Source organism: Triticum aestivum, chromosome 2B (genome assembly GCF_018294505.1).
Source record: "Triticum aestivum cultivar Chinese Spring chromosome 2B, IWGSC CS RefSeq v2.1, whole genome shotgun sequence".
Classification (NCBI taxonomy): Eukaryota; Viridiplantae; Streptophyta; class Magnoliopsida; order Poales; family Poaceae; genus Triticum; species Triticum aestivum.
The window spans coordinates 124,254,240-124,273,146 of NC_057798.1; the positions used below are offsets into that span (position 1 = coordinate 124,254,240).

Genomic DNA, 18,907 nt, shown 5'->3' on the forward strand with positions numbered 1-18,907 from the left:
GCGGCAGGCGACGGCGTTGGGAGATCGAGAGGAGGAGGAGAGATCAAAATGGGGATGCGGTTCTGAAATTTTCCTTATATAGCAAAGCCTTTAGTCCCGGTTGGTGGCACCAACCGGGACCAATGACCCCCTTTAGTCCCGGTTGGTACCACCAACCGGGACCAAAGGTCACTTTTCAGCAGCCAAAAGGGCGGGAAGCATAGGGCTTTGGTCCCGGTTGGTGCCACCAACCGGGACTAAAGGGTAGGCATTGGTCCCAGTTGAAGCCACGAACGGGATCAATGGTCGTGTGCTGGCACGGTGCGGCACGAAAGTTTAGTCCCACCTCGCTAGCTGGGAGGGGCGCGCAGTGGTTTATAAGCCCCACTGCCGCACCCCTCTCGAGCTCCTCTCCACTTCAGGCTTACGGGCCTACTTACTACCGCGTTGCCTGATGGGCCTACTGGACCACCTGCGGGCCTGAATCCTGGCCCATGGTGGGTTTCTAGTCGTATTCAGGCCGTGGGGGCCCAGTAGGAGGCACTTTTTTTCTCTTTACTTATTGTTGCTATTTTTATTTTTTCCCAGATTTTTTGTTTTGTTTTCTGCATTATTTATTTTCTTTTGTTTTTTTGCTTTATTTTTTAATTCTTTTTGCTTTTAGTTTTAGAACAATTTTAAACTTTGTGTTAGTGCCATTAGTTCTCAAATTTGAAAACACTTTTTTTGTTTTTTTGTTTTGTTTCGTGCTTTATTTATTTTATTTTGTTTCTACTTACAACAAAATACTTATTGTTGCTATTTTTATTTCCCCCCCAGATTTTTTGTTTTGTTTTCTGCATTATTTATTTTCTTTTGTTTTTTTGCTTTATTTTTTAATTCTTTTTGCTTTTAGTTTTAGAAAACTTATAAACTTTCTGTTAGTGCCATTAGTTTTCAAATTTGAATACACTTTTTTTGTTTTCTTTTTGCTTTATTTATTTTATTTTATTTCCAGTTTTTTTGTTTTGTTTTCTGCATTATTTATTTTTCTTTTGTTTTCTGCATTAAAGCATTTCAAATGAACTCTGAAAAAGTTGAAAGTTGAAAGTTGGCATGGTATCACGAGGGCCGAATCATAAGACTAAAGAGGGGCATTTATCCCGTTTGTAGCCACCAACCGGTACCAATGGACCCATCTAATTACATATCTACGGTGGTTTCACTAGTGGGGTTTTTTAGTCCCACCTCGCCAAGCGAGAGGCACTCGCAGCTGTTTATAAGCCCTGAGTGCAGAGACGATGAAGAAGAGGCTCAATGCTCACCTGCATGTTGGTTCGCTTCAAGCCTTGAGGAAAAGGGTGTGACGCCCTCGATTCAATCGTACACTAATCATACACGCAAATGTGTACGATCAAGGTCAAGGACTCACGGGAAGATATCACAACACAACTCTAGACACAAATTAAAATAATACAAGCTTTATGTTACAAGCCAGGGGCCTCGAGGGCTCGAATACATAAGCTCGAATACATAAGAGTCAGCGGAAGCAACAATATCTGAGTACATGCATGAGTTAGACAAGTTTGCCTTAAGAAGGCTAGCACAAAAGCAACATCGATCGAAAAGGCAAGGCCTCCTGCCTGGGAGCCTCCTAACTACTCCTGGTCATCGGAGGCCTCCACGTAGTAGTAAGCATCGGCGGTGGCATCTGGCTCCTGGGCTCCGTCATCTGGTTGCATCAGCTGGAAAGAAGAAAGGGGGAAAAGGGGGAGCAAAGCAACCGTGAGTACTCATCCAAAGTACTCGCAAGCAAGGATCTACACTACATATGCAACATTATCAAAGGAAGGCTGTATATGTGGACTGGGCTGCAGAAATGCCAGAATAGAGAGAAGGCCTAGTCCTGTCGAAGACTAGCATCTTCTGGAAACCACCATCTTGCAGCAAACAAGAGGGAGTAGAGTAGCATAAAGTAAAGTGGTAGTAGTGTTATCAACCTCGGCCAGAGATCCTTTCTCGACTCCCTGCGAGAAAGCAATCCCAGAGCCATACTATCTAGTTATCATCACAATCAAAACCTCATCACCATCCAGTTCTAGTTGTATCAATCGGGATACAACTCCAAGCGTCCGTTACCGTAGGACAGGCTATGCATAGATTAGTTCTTCCCTGCAGGGGTGCACCAACTTACCCACCACGCTCGATTGACTCTGGCCGGACACACTTTCCTGGGTCATGCCCGACCTCGGCCAAACAATACGCCGCAACCCGACCTAGGCTTAATAGAGAGGTCAAGCACGCCGGACTAAGCCTATGCCCCCAGGGGTCATGGGCCATCGCCCCGGGAACTCCTGCACGTTGCGTGGGCGGCCGGTGAGCCGACCTAGCTACCTCCCTAAAAAGGCAGGAGCTTACCAGTCCAACCCGGCGCGCGCCGCTCCGTCGCTGACGTCTATTAAGCTTCGGCTGATGTACACGACGCAGAACGCCCATACTATGCCCACGTGATGGTTAGTGCTATCAGGCCAGAGGCCCCTCGGATCAAATATCCAAATCGTAGTGGATTAGGAACGCGCGGTAACAAGCAGAGACTCACGAAAAATGTGACCCCGTTGCCCCATCTCGAGGACTTGCGGCAAGGGCTAGGAATGCCCGGCCACGCCTCGTAATTATCTCGCGGGCGCCCTCCAGGTCAACCCGACTCCACATCACTCGCAATTAAGCTCGCGCGGGTACCCCTCAGGGTCGACCCGTCTTTCCAAGTAACAGTGGTAAAGTCCAAGTATCCGTGTGTCCAAACATTAAGGGGAAAACCCGAGGAATCACCCCCGGTGAATTCCACTCGATGTAATCATCAAGGTGAACGTAAGAGGAATCACCCCCGAGGTTCACACTTGAGGGGTTGCACGACAGAGTCGTATCGGAAGTGGTTAAAGAGGAAATCACCCTCGATGACCACGACCGAATAGCTACACTACAGGGTTAACATCAGAAGTGTTGTAGAGGTCTCACCCTCGGCACTCGATAGTATCCCAGTAGTGTCGAGCAACTAAGGGGAAAGTGATGTGTGGTGCCGGGGCCTGGTCTTCGATCCCGTTGATCGGGTCTTCAATGATGAAGCAGGGGCAACAAGGACAAGGTGGGGGTCACTGATGGATCACTAACCAACCTATACTAAGCAGTTTAGGATAAGCCGGTAAGGTAACAATAAGCAGGTTACAAAAGCAGGCTATGCATCAGAATAGGAGCAAACAATAACAATAGCAAAATCTAATGCAAGCATGAGAGAATGGAATGGGCGATATCGGGATGATCAAAGGGGGGGCTTGCCTGGTTGCTCTGGCAAGGAGGGTTGTCGTCGACGTAGTCGATCACAGGGGCATCGGCATCGGTCTTGGGGTCTACCGGAGAGAAGAGGGGGAAGAAACAGTAAATATAAAGCAAACATAGCATCACAAAGCATAACGTGGCAATATGTTGTGCCGGGTGTGACCTAACGTATGGCTACATGATATAGGTGAAGGGGGAATTCAACCGGGAATGTATTCCCGGTTCCGGGCGTGTGTCAAACAGATGACATGAGGGGGAATGTTCCATGTTCAGATAGTTAGAGGCTTCTGACAGGTAAACGGACCGCATATTTGGATTCGTCTCGTTTTTCTGGGCGTTTTTCATATATAAACTTTTACGATCCGAGCTACGGTTTAAAAGTTACGGATTTTCAAAGTTTAAACCAATTTCTGAATTATTTTTAAAAGCAGAAAAGGTTTATTGCGTCAGCAGTGACGTCAGCACTGCGTCAGCTCTGCTGACCAGTCAAACTGACAGGTGGGACCCACCTGTCAGCCTCTCTGTCTAACAGAGGCTTAACTAAACTAACAGGGTTAGTTAGGGGGCGTGGGCCCCAGCAGTCAGTGACTAGATAGTACTAACTAACTAACTAATTTAACTAACATTATAATGAATCGCTTTTATTTAGCAAAACGTTTATTTAACAAAATATGCGATGGGGCCCGCGTGTCAGAGACACTGTGTGCCCAGTCAGCACAGTTGACCACGGTCAACGTGGTCAACTAGGGCCAGGGGGCCCATGGGCAGTGACCCAGAGGCGGGGCCCAGGTGTGCCACGTCGGCGGCGGCGGGGTTTCGCCTGCCGGCGACCAAAACAGTGGCGGGGCTCGCCGGACTTCGCCGGGAATCGCGCACAGGGGGTCATTTGGCCCGGGACTTGGCGCGTTCGAACGAGGAGACGAAGCCGCGCCGCATGGTGTGGTCGGTTAGACGCGGGGGTGACCGGAACTGCGTCGGCGACGAGTGGAGGCGGCAGTGGGGTTCGGGACCTCGTCGGGATCGGCGTTGCAGTGCGTGTTTTGGCGAACGAAGAAGCTGGGCGAGGTCTACGGCGCTCCAGGAGCTCGTCGGAGCTACTAGCTCGAGCGGAGGAGCTCGGTGGCGAGCCCTACGACGGCAATGGCGGACGGCGGAGCTCGGCTTGCGGGCGAGCTAGCTACGGTGGAGGCGGAGACGCGCGAGGAGAGGGAAAAGGGGGCCGGAGCTCACCTTGGGGGCACACGGTGGCCCGTTGGGTGACTAGGAGCAGCAGTGGTGTGGATTCGGGGCGGCGGCGTTCGTCGGAGCCGAGGGCGAAGGCGAGGTCGTGGCGGTGCGGCGGGGCCGTCCCGGTCCGTGCGGCTCGGCGGGGCGGATGTGGAGGTCGAGGCAGCGCCTGGGGGCACGTCGGAGAGGGCCGGGGACAGCGGTGGCCGCGGGATCAACCGACGCACGGCGACGGTGGCGCTCGGGAGGAGTGAGCACGTGAGGGAGAGGGAAAAGGTGGATCTGGGGGAGGAGAGGCGCAAGTGGGAGTGGGGGAGGGATCGAGGCGCGCGCGTGGCGGCCTTATCCCCTCGCCGACGACGGCGAGTGGGTTCGGCGGGGCTACGCCCCTGTTCCGACCCCGGTCGGCAGAACAGGGAAGGGGACGGGCAGGGGGGATCTGGGCTGGCTCGGGTAGGTTAGGTGGGCCGGTCCAGGCGGGTTGGGTCCAGGGGGGTTGTTCTCTCTCTCTCTCTTTCTTTTGGTTTTCCTTTTTTTAACTTCAGAAAGCAAAATAGTTTTATAAAAACCAATCTTGCACCTAAAATACCATTTTAACTTAGGCCATTGCTACAATTAACTTGGCACCAAAATAAAGTAGTATTTTATTTTTATAACTTAACAAGCATTTAATTTATTTGCTTTAGCTACTGTTTTAAAGTGGTATAGGGCATTTGGACATTCTGGAAAAATGTTAGTTCACCTCCTATATTAACAAGTGATTATTGGACACAAGATGAACATTTTAGTTTTCATGTTTGAGAAGTTTTGTATTTCGACATTAACTTGGATTTGAACTTGAATTGGTTTGAATGCAAATGAGGACTAGCAACAGTAAGAGTGATGACATGGCACCATCAGCAGGGGATTACTGTAGCATGATCCTCGGGGTGTTACAAATCTCCTCCACTACAAGAAATCTCGTCCCGAGATTTAAGTGGGGAAGTAAAGAGTAACTTCGGGAGAACTGACCCTTATAGGGTTAATTATCTGGTGAACAATTCAGGGAATGAGGCAGGAGTATCTCTCGAGTTGAAACTTAATAAAACATCGAGAGCAAGTATGAAGGTACAATAGGAAGTTTCAAGCGAATCGACAAACGATTGATACCTGAACAAAGTGTGAGAAAGGGGTTCAGAGCATCAGGAATAGATCATCTCTCAAAAGGTGGCTCGTGACACGATGCGAAGCCAAATGCAAGAATATTTCGGAATCAAAGATATACAGGAGAGTCAGGTTTCGATCCTGTGGAACTGTGGGTTATAGGCCCACCATGTGGGTTAAAGGTAGAAAGGGGGATGACATCTTGCATGGTCATGATAGTAAGGCATGTCAGAGGATAGCCTGCCAATTATGTTGGCAACAGCGTTGGTACCAAGGGCGAGGGACGAAGAGAACCATTTTCCTGCTCGTAATACGAGGCGGACCAATAGGCAAAGTTCTCGTCCATCGGTGGTTACCGGAATGTCATCAACAATAGTAACAGGGTCTCACTGACAAGGTTGTACATCGGGGTGTTTTATAAGCAGGAAATTATTCCTGCTTATATCATATAGCTCACAAGAAGGTTAAACAAAACAATGGCAAGGAAATAAGTGGTTATTAGGATAATCAGACCAATGGAAAGGAAAGGTGTTTATACCCAAGTATTAGGGTATAACTTTCCCAAGGAAAGGCAGAGCATGATAGGGCTCCAAGTATTAAAGCATTTAGGCAAAGGGGCAAGGAATTTATGAGGCTTATCCATACAACGGTGTTTGGATAAATGATCAAGAACAGTTAGCATTGCGCTCCCAAATGTTCTTGTGGATTAACGGAGTACCACACACATGCTTCAGGATAGTGTTGACATGGTCATCAGGGAAATGTTAGACTTCGGATACACAAAGGATCCATCGGAAACAACTTAGAAAATAAGTCATACCATTTCAGCAAGGAAAAGATGAGGGTGTGGCCGACGGGCTCAGCAACAATCCATCGGCATGTCAAAAAGGATGTATTTCCAAAATTATATGAACAAGTTTGTGTTGGGGGAGGCAAGAATGTTGTTGATGATAATTCAAATCATCGAGGGGCAAGGATGGTGTTTCTCATCATGAATTCAATTGATATCCTAGAAGAGCTCGGAATGTTGATGATGGTCACGACACATTTGTCGAGAGATTTCATGAAGATGTAATCGATCGACGATGACATCAAGTCATAGGAATGATGAAGCGAAAAGTTATTGGAACCACATGTACAACACAAACTCGAAAACAAGCTTGCTGTTCAAGGCGAAAAATGATAAGGCGAGGAATATCAATGTAAGCTTAGCTCATTGTCGGAAATTGTGCTCCGGGAAGAAGGACCAGATAGCACAGGTAAAATTTTAGTACGATAATGATATAGCCGATCAGGCTAGGACTGACTTGAAGGATTATTAAACTCGTAAGCAACAAAAATGACTTAGAGTTATTGAATCGGAGTGCGGAATCTATTCACTTATCGGTGTTCTCGGTTGACAAACAACCCTAGAACCCATGAAGTGACAAGACAGGGTAAGGTAGTACTTCATCAAAAGTTCATAAGATGTAGTGCAATGGCATGATATCCTCGAAATACCAGGGGTAATACTCGAAGGTAGATCATAATAGAGGTTGGGCAGGCGTATTGACCTGCAGAAGACAAGTGATTTAACTTGTCCAAGAAATGGGACCAAAGAAGAACAATCATGGTTGGAACCATGGTTGCGAAGGATCAACTCACCGATACCAGATGATATTATATCAAGGAAATAATTATTATTACACAAAGCTTACATGATAAGTTTCGCAACGTGTCCATGGGCATGAACACAAAGTTCAAGGTCGACTCCCACTTCTTCAATGCATAACCTTTCATTCACTCCTCGTTTTCAAAGGAATTGTAGGGCAGAAGATTTATTTGGCGAAGTACCAGAAGAGTAAGACTCGTGGGAACTCTCGGGTTCATACGAATTATGGAAGGCATAAGTTCAACCCATCAGGGCATATTTTACGAATCTATACAACCATCAACCAAGCAAGAGGTACGATTTCGAAAGCAGAGTACTGAAACCAAAGCAGGTGATACAATTTACCGAAGGTATTATGTATCAGGGAAAAACTCACAAGATTTTGGATGTGAAGGGCACTGTCAGATAACAATCCAACAATGGATCTAGCGATTCACGACAGAGTTGAGGTGAGTATCGATAATCAATCAGATGAAGAAGGGGATGCAAAGGCATCAGCTTATAGAAACTTATGAATAATTCGATGCTTGAGTACAAAGGAGTTATGGTTCCAAGATGAAGGATCAGAAGCAGAGGCTCTGATCAAAAGATGAGTAAGTTGAATAGACTTAGAGGTGCACCCGTTCAAATCTTGATTGGGTAAGAACCAACTCATATTCAAAACAATGCCTGAGCCGGAAAGAAAATTTCCAGGGATTAATTGATGATCGTGAGCATTCTCACAGATGCTGAATCAACAGGATCAGAATGTTAATCCCAAAGGATTTTAAAGAATATCGCTAGACAAATGGAATTAACCAGAAAGCAAGTATGCAAGAATTCCAAGAGCAACAGGTTGTAGAGGATTTTCGGAAGATCAAATAGTATTTCGAAGAGTTTTGTGAACAACACGAACAACTGAGGATGAACTGATCCTCGGTGAGTGCGAGGAATTATTCGAAGGGGGGGTATTCATGGGGCAAAGAACTGCAAGGCAGTAAGCTCAAAGGATTCTCGAAAATAGAGAATTTCGGGGCATCTTGTAATATCAGAAGCAACTAGGGAGGAAGGTACAAGCGGCAAGGATGTTATTCAAGGGGATTACCGGTGGTCAGGAACTGCAAGGCAGTTGGTACAGGGTCTCGAGAAACATCGAGGAGTATCCGCAGAATCTTCTGGCGAAGCAAGCGATCACCGATAATGTCGAGGCTCTCCGGGAGGAAGTGGGTACGAGAACCTAATGTCAGAGTTTAGAAAAATGGTTAACCCAAATATAAGAGAGATCAGAGTCCCAGAGTATAGACGAGGAATAAAAGATCCTAATACCACCCAATGGCGACATGGGCCCGTAAGCCACACAGCCAATGTTAGTAAAAGTTTTTAATGACTAGACTCAACTTCGGCCAAGGAGTTGGAAAGGGGGCTACCTACAGGCAGTCGGCTCTGATACCAACTTGTGACGCCCTCGATTCAATCGTACACTAATCATACACGCAAATGTGTACGATCAAGGTCAAGGACTCACGTGAAGATATCACAATACAACTCTAGACACAAATTAAAATAATACAAGCTTTATGTTACAAGCCAGGGGCCTCGAGGGCTCGAATACATAAGCTCGAATACATAAGAGTCAGCGGAAGCAACAATATTTGAGTACAGGCATGAGTTAGACAAGTTTGCCTCAAGAAGGCTAGCACAAAAGCAACATCGATCGAAAAGGCAAGGCCTCCTGCCTGGGAGCCTCCTAACTACTCCTGGTCATCGACGGCCTCCACGTAGTAGTAAGCATCGGCGGTGGCATCTGGCTCCTGGGCTCCATCATCTAGTTGCATCAGCCGGAAAGAAGAAGAAAGGGGGAAAAGGGGGAGCAAAGCAACCGTGAGTACTCATCCAAAGTACTCACAAGCAAGGATCTACACTACATATGCAACATTATCAAAGGAAGGCTGTATATGTGGACTGGGCTGCAGAAATGCCAGAATAGAGAGAAGGCCTAGTCCTATCGAAGACTAGCATCTTCTGGAAACCACCATCTTGCAGCAAACAAGAGGGAGTAGAGTAGCATAAAGTAAAGTGGTAGTAGTGTTATCAACCTCGGCCAGAGATCCTTTCTCGACTCCCTGCGAGAAAGCAATCCCAGAGCCATACTATCCAGTTATCATCACAATCAAAACCTCATCACCATCCAGTTCTAGTTGTATCGATCGGGATACAACTCCAAGCGTCCGTTACCGTAGGACAGGCTATGCACAGATTAGTTCTTCCCTGCAGGGGTGCATCAACTTACCCACCATGCTCGATTGACTCCGGCCGGACACACTTTCCTGGGTCATGCCCGGCCTCGGCCAAACAATACGCCGCAACCCGACCTAGGCTTAATAGAGAGGTCAAGCACGCCGGACTAAACCTATGCCCCCAGGGGTCATGGGCCATCGCCCCGGGAACTCCTACACGTTGCGTGGGCGGCCGGTGAGCAGACCTAGCTACCTCCCTAAAAAGGCAGGAGCTTACCAGTCCAACCCGGCGCGCGCCGCTTCGTCTCTGACGTCTATTAAGCTTCGGCTGATGTACACGACGCAGAACGCCCATACTATGCCCACGTGATGGTTAGTGCTATCAGGCCAGAGGCCCCTCGGATCAAATATCCAAATCGTAGTGGATTAGGAACGCGCGGTAACAAGCAGAGACTCACGAAAGATGTGACCCCGTTGCCCCGTCTCGAGGACTTGCGACAAGGGCTAGGAATGCCCGGCCACGCCTCGTAATTATCTCGCGGGCACCCTCCAGGTCAACCCGACTCCACATCACTCGGAATTAAGCTCGCGCGGGTACCCCTCAGGGTCGACCCGTCTTTCCAAGTAACAATGGTAAAGTCCAAGTATCCGTGTGTCCAAACATTAAGGGGAAAACCCGAGGAATCACCCCCGGTGAATTCCACTCGATGTAATCATCAAGGTGAACGTAAGAGGAATCACCCCCGAGGTTCACACTTGAGGGGTTGCACGACAGAGTCGTATCGGAAGTGGTTAAGAGGAATCACCCTCGATGACCACGACCGAATAGCTACACTACAGGGTTAACATCAGAAGTGCTGTAGAGGTCTCACCCTCGGCACTCGATAGTAACCCAGTAGTGTCGAGCAACTAAGGGGAAAGTGATGTGTGGTGCCGGGGCCTGGTCTTCGATCCCGTTGATCGGGTCTTCAATGATGAAGCAGGGGCAATAAGGACAAGGTGGGGGTCACTGATGGATCACTAACCAACCTATACTAAGCAGTTTAGGATAAGCCGGTAAGGTAACAACAGCAGGTTACAAAAGCAGGCTATGCATCAGAATAGGAGCAAACAATAACAATAGCAAAATCTAATGCAAGCATGAGAGAATGGAATGGGCGATATCGGGATGATCAAAGGGGGGGCTTGCCTGGTTGCTCTGGCAAGGAGGGTTGTCGTCGACGTAGTCGATCACAGGGGCATCGGCATCGGTCTTGGGGTCTACCGGAGAGAAGAGGGGGAAGAAACAGTAAATATAAAGCAAACATAGCATCACAAAGCATAACGTGGCAATATGTTGTGCCGGGTGTGACCTAACGTATGGCTACATGATATAGGTGAAGGGGGAATTCAACCGGGAATGTATTCCCGGTTCCGGGCGTGTGTCAAACAGATGACATGAGAGGGAATGTTCCATGTTCAGATAGTTAGAGGCTTCTGACAGGTAAACGGACCGCATATTTGGATTCGTCTCGTTTTTCTGGGCGTTTTTCATATATAAACTTTTACGATCCGAGCTACGGTTTAAAAGTTACGGATTTTCAAAGTTTAAACCAATTTCTGAATTATTTTTAAAAGCAAAAAAGGTTTATTGCGTCAGCAGTGACGTCAGCACTGCGTCAGCTCTGCTGACCAGTCAAACTGACAGGTGGGACCCACCTGTCAGCCTCTCTGTCTAACAGAGGCTTAACTAAACTAACAGGGTTAGTTAGGGGGCGTGGGCCCCAGCAGTCAGTGACTAGTTAGTACTAACTAACTAACTAATTTAACTAACATTTTAATTAATCGTTTTTATTTAGAAAAACGTTTATTTAACAAAATATGCGATGGGGCCCGCGTGTCAGAGACACTGTGTGCCTAGTCAGCCGAGTTGACCACGGTCAACGTGGTCAACTGGGGCCAGGGGGCCCACGGGCAGTGACCCAGAGGCGGGGCCCAGGTGTGCCACGTCGGCGGCGTCGGGGTTTCGCCGCCGGCGACCAAAACAGTGGCGGGGCTCGCCGGACTTCACCGGGAATCGCGCACAGGGGGTCATTTGGCCCGGGACTTGGCGCGTTCGAACGAGGAGACGAAGCCGCGTCGCATGGTGTGGTCGGTTGGACGCGGGGGTGACCGGAACTGCGTCGGCGACGAGTGGAGGCGGCGGTGGGGTTCGGGACCTCGTCGGGATCGGCGTTGCAGTGCGTGTTTTGGCGAACGAAGAAGCTGGGCGAGGTCTACGGCGCTCCAGGAGCTCGTCGGAGCTACTAGCTCGAGCGGAGGAGCCAAGTGGCGAGCCCTACGACGGCAATGGCGGACGGCGGAGCTCGGCTTGCGGGCGAGCTAGCTACGGTGGAGGCGGAGACGCGCGAGGAGAGGGAAAAGGGGGCCGGAGCTCACCTTGGGGGCACACGGTGGCCCGTTGGGTGACTAGGAGCAGCAGTGGTGTGGATTCGGGGCGGCGGCGTTCGTCGGAGCCGAGGGCGAAGGCGAGGTCGTGGCGGTGCGGCGGGGCCGTCCCGGTCCGTGCGGCTCGGCGGGGCGGATGTGGAGGTCGAGACAGCGCCTGGGGGCACGTCGGAGAGGGCCGGGGACAGCGGTGGCCGCGGGATCAACCGACGCACGGCGACGGTGGCGCTCGGGAGGAGTGAGCGCGTGAGGGAGAGGGGAAAAGGTGGATCTGGGGGAGGAGAGGCGCAAGTGGGAGTGGGGGAGGGATCGAGGCGCGCGCGTGGCGGCCTTATCCCCTCGCCGACGACGGCGAGTGGGTTCGGCGGGGCTACGCCCCTGTTCTGACCCCGGTCGGCGGAACAGGGAAGGGGACGGGCAGGGGGGATCTGGGCTGGCTCGGGTAGGTTAGGTGGGCCGGTCCAGGCGGGTTGGGTCCAGGGGGGGTTGTTCTCTCTCTCTCTCTTTTCTTTTGGTTTTCTCTTTTTTTTTAACTTCAGAAAGCAAAATAGTTTTATAAAAACCAATCTTGCACCTAAAATACCATTTTAACTTAGGCCATTGCTACAATTAACTTGGCACCAAAATAAAGTGGTATTTTATTTTTATAACTTAACAAGCATTTAATTTATTTGCTTTAGCTACTGTTTTAAAGTGGTATAGGGCATTTGGACATTCTGGAAAAATGTTAGTTCACCTCCTATATTAACAAGTGATTATTGGACACAAGATGAACATTTTAGTTTTCATGTTTGAGAAGTTTTGTATTTCGACATTAACTTGGATTTGAATTTGAATTGGTTTGAATGCAAATGAGGACTAGCAACAGTAAGAGTGATGATATGGCACCATCAGCAGGGGATTACTGTAGCATGATCCTCGGGGTGTTACATAGGGTAGACTGCACGGAGCTATGTGCAGTGCAGTTTACACTATTCCGAAAGGCTTGAAGCGAATTAACTAGCATTGCACCTCTTTTTTATTTTTAATGACTTATTACCACACAGAAATAAATAGAAAAAATAAATATAGCAGAAAAGAAAAAAACTATATAAAAAACTACTCAGAAATAAATAGAAAAAAAAATAGTTGTGATTAACTTTACTAAAATCTTTTTTATTTTTAATGACTTATTACAACTCAGAAATAAATAGAAAAAAATAAATATAGCAGAAAAAAAACTATATAAAAAACTACTCAGAAATGAGAATAGATGCGCTTATAGAGAAAATTCAACCTAAATTTCTACTAACTTCAGAGAAATTAAGTATGAATTTAGGTCAAATTTCTTGTATAAGGGCATCTATTTTCATTTCGAGAGGAGCTCAATAAGGCAGAGAGGGAGGGGCTTATAAACCGGTGTGAGCCCCATTCGGTTGGCGAGGTGGGACTAAACTCTGGCCGCAGCGAGGACCAACACTTTAGTCCCGGTTGGTGGTATGAACCGGGACTAAAGGGAAACCTTTGGTCCCGGTTCATGGCACCAACCGGGACCAATGGTGGTGGCCCAGGAGCAAGGCACATTGGTATCGATTCGTCCCATCAACCGGGAGCAAAGGGTCCAGACGAACCGGGACCAATGGCCCACGTGGCCCGGCCGCCCCCGGGGCTCACGAACCGGGTCCAATGCCCCCATTGGTCCCAATTTTAGATTGAACCGGGACTAATAGGCTGACCCGGCCTGGACCAATACCCCTTTTCTACTAGTGACGTGATCAAAGACGTATACTTGCATTAGAAAACCAGAACGATATTTACATGGCTCGGAGAATCCGACATGCCAGAACGCGCAGTACGTATATAGTACCCCTACTACGTAATGGAAATAGTATCCTGAAACTCAGCTGTCGGAAAGATGCTAGATTCGTATACGAATTGCCACGAAAATACCCTGTGCGCCAATGCATGTTGAGCATGGGTTAGATCGCCGTACCTAGCTACACATACAGCCTGTGCCCTGATTGACAGTGGTAATAACCATTTTCTGTGAAGAACTACCCAATGTAATCTCAGTCTCAAACTCATCGTTGAAAAATGTTTCTCCGCTCGCCCGCATCGCCGCGCCTGCCTATATAATATGGGATCATGCATCGCGAAACCAATTCGCTCAAGCAAGTTTCTTTCCCAGAAAATGTCTGTGGCACGGACACTAACGACCTTGTCCGTCCGGCGGGGCGAGCGCGAACTCGTGGCGCCGGCGAGGCCCACGCCCTACGAGTTCAAGGTGCTCTCCGACATCGACGACCAGGAGGTCCTCCGCTTCTACCGCTCCGGCGCTTTCTTCTACCGCGGCGACGCCTCCAAGTCCGGCATTGACCCGGCGAAGGTGATCAAGTCGGCGATCTCGGAGGCGCTCGTGCACTACTACCCTCTCGCCGGCCGGTTCCGGGAGCTCCAGCCGACGAGGAAGCTCGTGGTCGAGTGCACCGGCGAGGGGGTCGTGTTCGTCGAGGCGGACGCAGACGTCCGGATGGAAGACTTTGGAGACTCGGTGGCGCCGCCGGTGCCGTGTTACGACGAGCTGTTGCCCGAGCAGGAGAGCGCGACCGCCGTTGTCGTCGACCGTCCATTGCTCTTTGCTCAGGTGACGCGGCTGACGTGCGGCGGCTTCGTCTTCGGGTTCCAGATATGCCACTGCATCGCCGACGGCCCGGGGATCGTGCAGTTCCTGACGGCGCTGACGGAGTTCACCCGCGGCGTGCCGGGCGCGCCGACCGTGCGGCCGGTGTGGCAGCGCGAGCTCCTCACGGCAAGCTGGCCGCCGGCCATCACGCACGACCACGTGGAGTACGCGCCTCTCCCCGACCCCGGAAAGGACGTGGTCTCCTCCTCGGACACCTTCTCGCAGCACACCTTCTTCTTCGGGCCCCGGGAGGTCGAGGCGCTCCGGTGCCAGGCTCCGCCGGCGCTGCGCACCGCCGCGTCGCGGTTCGACCTGATCGGCGCCTTCATGTGGCGGTGCCGCGCCGCCGCGCTGCGGTACGGCCCGGACGAGCTGGTCCGCCTGCACATGTTCGTGAACGGCCGGGTGAGGAACAGGAGCCGCCACCGCCTGCCGAGGGGCTACTACGGGAACTCGTTCGCGTTCGCCTCGGCGTGCGCGCCCGCCGGGGAGCTGTGCCGGAGGCCCTTGGGCGAGGCGCTGCGGCTGCTGCTGGAGGCCAAGGCACGGGCGGAGCAGGAAGGGTACGTGCAGTCGGTGGCCGGCTTCAACGCGGCGCACAGGAGGCCGGCGTTCCCCAAGGCCCGGACGTACCTCATCTCGGACATGGCCAAAGGGGGGATGATGGCGGTGGATTTCGGGTGGGGCAAGCCGGTGTACGGAGGCCCGGCGACGATCATTCTGGCCACGTTCCATTTGGAGGGAAGGAACGAAGCCGGTGAGGTGGGCGTCAACGTGCCGACCAGGTTGCCGGTGCAGGCGTTGGAGAGACTGAAGGTGGAGGTGACCAAGGGGCTTACCGTCACCAGTCGGACTGTCACTGAACCTGATGCGGACAAGAGCAAGTCACCGTTGGTTCCTGGTCACGCTCTCGCAAAGCTGTAGAAGCGGTGCGGTGCTATGCTCCTGCGTACACAACATCAAAAGAAGCACCAAGTTCGGCCACTGTTGTGCTTGTGCTAGACAACGAGGTCGTGGCGTTAGTAATGCATCTCTCGTGCATCGTTTGCACTGCGGTATATGTTGTCTGGTTTTCTTTGATAATGCTTGTAAGAGGTTTTCTTCCTCGTCATCTTGTTCGGTCGTGTGTTTTTATCTATATAAGAGAAAAGTGGAAAATGCAAGATAAATTGGAAACAAATGTGCAAATTCCAAACTGCATGGAGGCCTGGGAATCCTAAATCTTGACAAGTTTGCCATCGCCCTTCGTCTCCGGTGGCTATGGGCCGGGTGGCTCCACCCGGACAAGCCATGGGTTGGCTTGGGAACCCCTTGTGATGACAATGACCGAAATATTTTTGCTGCAGCTACCAAGGTTGAAGTTGGCAATGGCTCGCGTGCCAAGTTTTGGGAGTCTCCTTGGCTAGATGGGATTGCTCAGTTCGAATGGCTCGGCACGACAACTTCTAGACTTCCCAGGTGGACATCCTTCGCGGCATCACTGTCGAGCACCTCTCTCAGTTTGTCACCCTTTGGGAGAAGGTCCCCCATATGCACCTCGACATGGACACACCCGACACTATCACCTGGAAGTTCAGCATTGATGGACACTACTCGGCGACGTCGACCTACAAGGCGCAGTTCTTTGGCCATACTGACACTGAGATGGTATCGACCGTTTGAAAAATTTGGGTGCCTCCTAAATGCAAGTTCTTTGCTTGGTTGGCAATTAGCAATAGGATCTGGACAGCGGATAGACTTCAATGCCGAGGGTGGCCAAACTGCAACATTTGTCCCCTATGTAAGCAGGTTCAAGAGTCAGCGGCCCACCTTCTATTCCAGTGCAGATACACTATGAGAGTTTGGCGCATGATCAAAGATTGGCTGGGTCTCCATGATGTGCATTCTAGTGATTGGTGTGACACGACTTCCATTAAAGAGTGGTGGAGCCACAATGCTACCAAGAAGACACAATCGCAAAGACCACTTGCTTCCTTGATGCTTCTTATCTCTTGGGAGTTGTGGAATGAGAGGAATGCATGGATCTTTCGTAATACTGCTGTCCCGGTTGGAGTCATTGTTGCTAGGATTAAAGAGGAGGCGTCGCTTTGGAACATGGCGGGGGCGAGGCACTTGAGTCACATAATGCCGCGAGAGTGATAGTTGTAATTCGGCCATGGGCCTTAACCTCTTAATCAATGAAAATGGCAAATCTTTTGCCGCGTCTCAATTTTTTTTCGTCCCTCAATTTTTGACGGAGTCTTAGATTTGTTCCCTCAACTCCCAAACTGAACAACTTGCGCCCTTAACTTCTAAAACCGGACAAGATTCATCCTTGTTCACGGTTTTGACCGGTTTTGGTGTTGTCTCACCCCGGTTTTGACCGTGATGACTCAAATTCGCATACTTTTTTCAAGTCCACATAATGTTTTCAAATTCGGGTACTTTTTCAAATGTGTGAACTTTATAAAAATTTGTACTTTTTCCAAATCCCCGTTCTTTTTTCAAATCTGAGTACTTTTTGAAAGTTCATGTAATTTTTAAAAATTGACGTACTTTTTCATATTCGTGTACATTTTTTTGAAAGAGTTCATGAATATGAAAAATTTATGCGAAGTTGAGAAAAGTACGTGGATTTGGATATTTTCTATGAAAAATATGTGGATTTGAAAAAAAATGTCAACTTGAAACAAGTACGTGAATTTCAAACAAATATCCTGGATTGGAAAAGGAACACGGATTAGAAAAAAATACGTGAAGTTTAAAAGTATCCGAATTTGAAACAAGTACGCGAATTTCAGAAACAGTTCATGGATTTGAAAAACATACTTGGATTTGATAAAATTACACAAACTTGGGAAAATACGCGGATTTGAAAAAAAGTACGCAAATTAAAAAAACACGAATTTGAAAAAGTATGGAAATTCAAAATAGTTTACTGATTTGAAAAAAGTATGTTTATTTTGAAAAAATTACGTGACCTTGAAAAAATTATGTGGATTTTAAAAGTGTGTGTGAATTTCAAAAAGTTCACGGATACAAAAAATTATGCGAATTTCAGTGAGCACCGGTCAAAACCAGGGTTGACTTAGCACCAAAACCGGTCAGAACCGAGACCGAGGACGAACCTTGTCCGGTTTTGGTAGTTGGGGGTGCAAGTTGTCTGATTTTGAAGTTGAGGGACCAAATCTAGACTTCACCAAGAGTTGAGGGATGAAAAATATAATTTTCTCTCTATATAATAACTTGCACATATGCACGGCGTTGCAACGGGAGAAAAAATAGTGTGCATTTAAATTTAGTTAGAATTGTTGATAGTTTGGAATTGCTTATCACACTTGCCACGCGATAATTTAGTTAGAATTATATATGCAAGCATAACCATGCGAGCATGCCGATAAGAAACATTTAGGTTCCCGGTTTCATCACACGTGAAAGTAATCAATCCGAGATTTGTCCATTCATTGATCAAGGGGATTTAAGGTATGAAGTTTGAAAAGGCTAGCGAGTTATTCAATCTACTTTTTCCATTGATTTGACATGATTTCAAAATATGAAGTTCTATAATATGGAAGTGAGGTGAGTCTTCTTTTTTCATGTACAAGCCATCGATATAGTATAACCGGAGTTAATTCTACTCCGCTATTATTCCATTCCTTAATCGAGGGAATTTAAGGTGTGAAGTTTCATAATATGGGAGTGAGCCAGGTCTTCTCCTACTCTTCTCTTTTCCTCAGGTAGCAATCCTCAAGAAATTCAGCGTCCTTTTCTAGCTAACTCATGTATCAATCTATCCATCCTTCGTCCAGCATAATCCATCCATCCTTCATCCTGCTTACTATACATGTAGTTTCGCACACGTACATAAATTGATATGACCCTTATTTCCCAGGTAGTTGGGCCGGCTAAATTGCGTGGGTTGTGAAAGGCTCAGGCACCGAAATGACATGTCTGTAAGGCGCGAGCAAAAATCCAGAAGAAATGACAAGTGGAAGGATCGAGCTCAGAACCTCAATGACCCGACAAAGTGTTGCCATCCACTCGAACAAACAGATCCTGCTAACCAATGGGCAGTGCAAGTATATAAGAACATACTGCAGCGTAAAGTTCGAAAGATTTTTTGATTTTTTTGAACTTTTCTAATTATTATTATTATTATGAATTGCCGAACATTCATGAAAATATGAACAAATTCTTAAATCCTGAACTGTTTCAAAAATTGTGAACCATTTTTTGAAAATTCCATACATTTTTCAAAAAAACATGAACAAAATTTGAAACGGGAACGTTTTTAATATCCACAAATAATTT

At 48.4% G+C, this 18,907-nt stretch overlaps 1 pseudogene; it reads left to right on the forward strand.

Moving 5' to 3' along the window:
* The first annotated feature begins 14,079 nt into the window (after positions 1 to 14,079).
* LOC123040776 (benzyl alcohol O-benzoyltransferase-like) lies at positions 14,080 to 15,632 on the forward strand (annotated as a pseudogene).
* Positions 15,633 to 18,907: the final 3,275 nt, after the last annotated feature.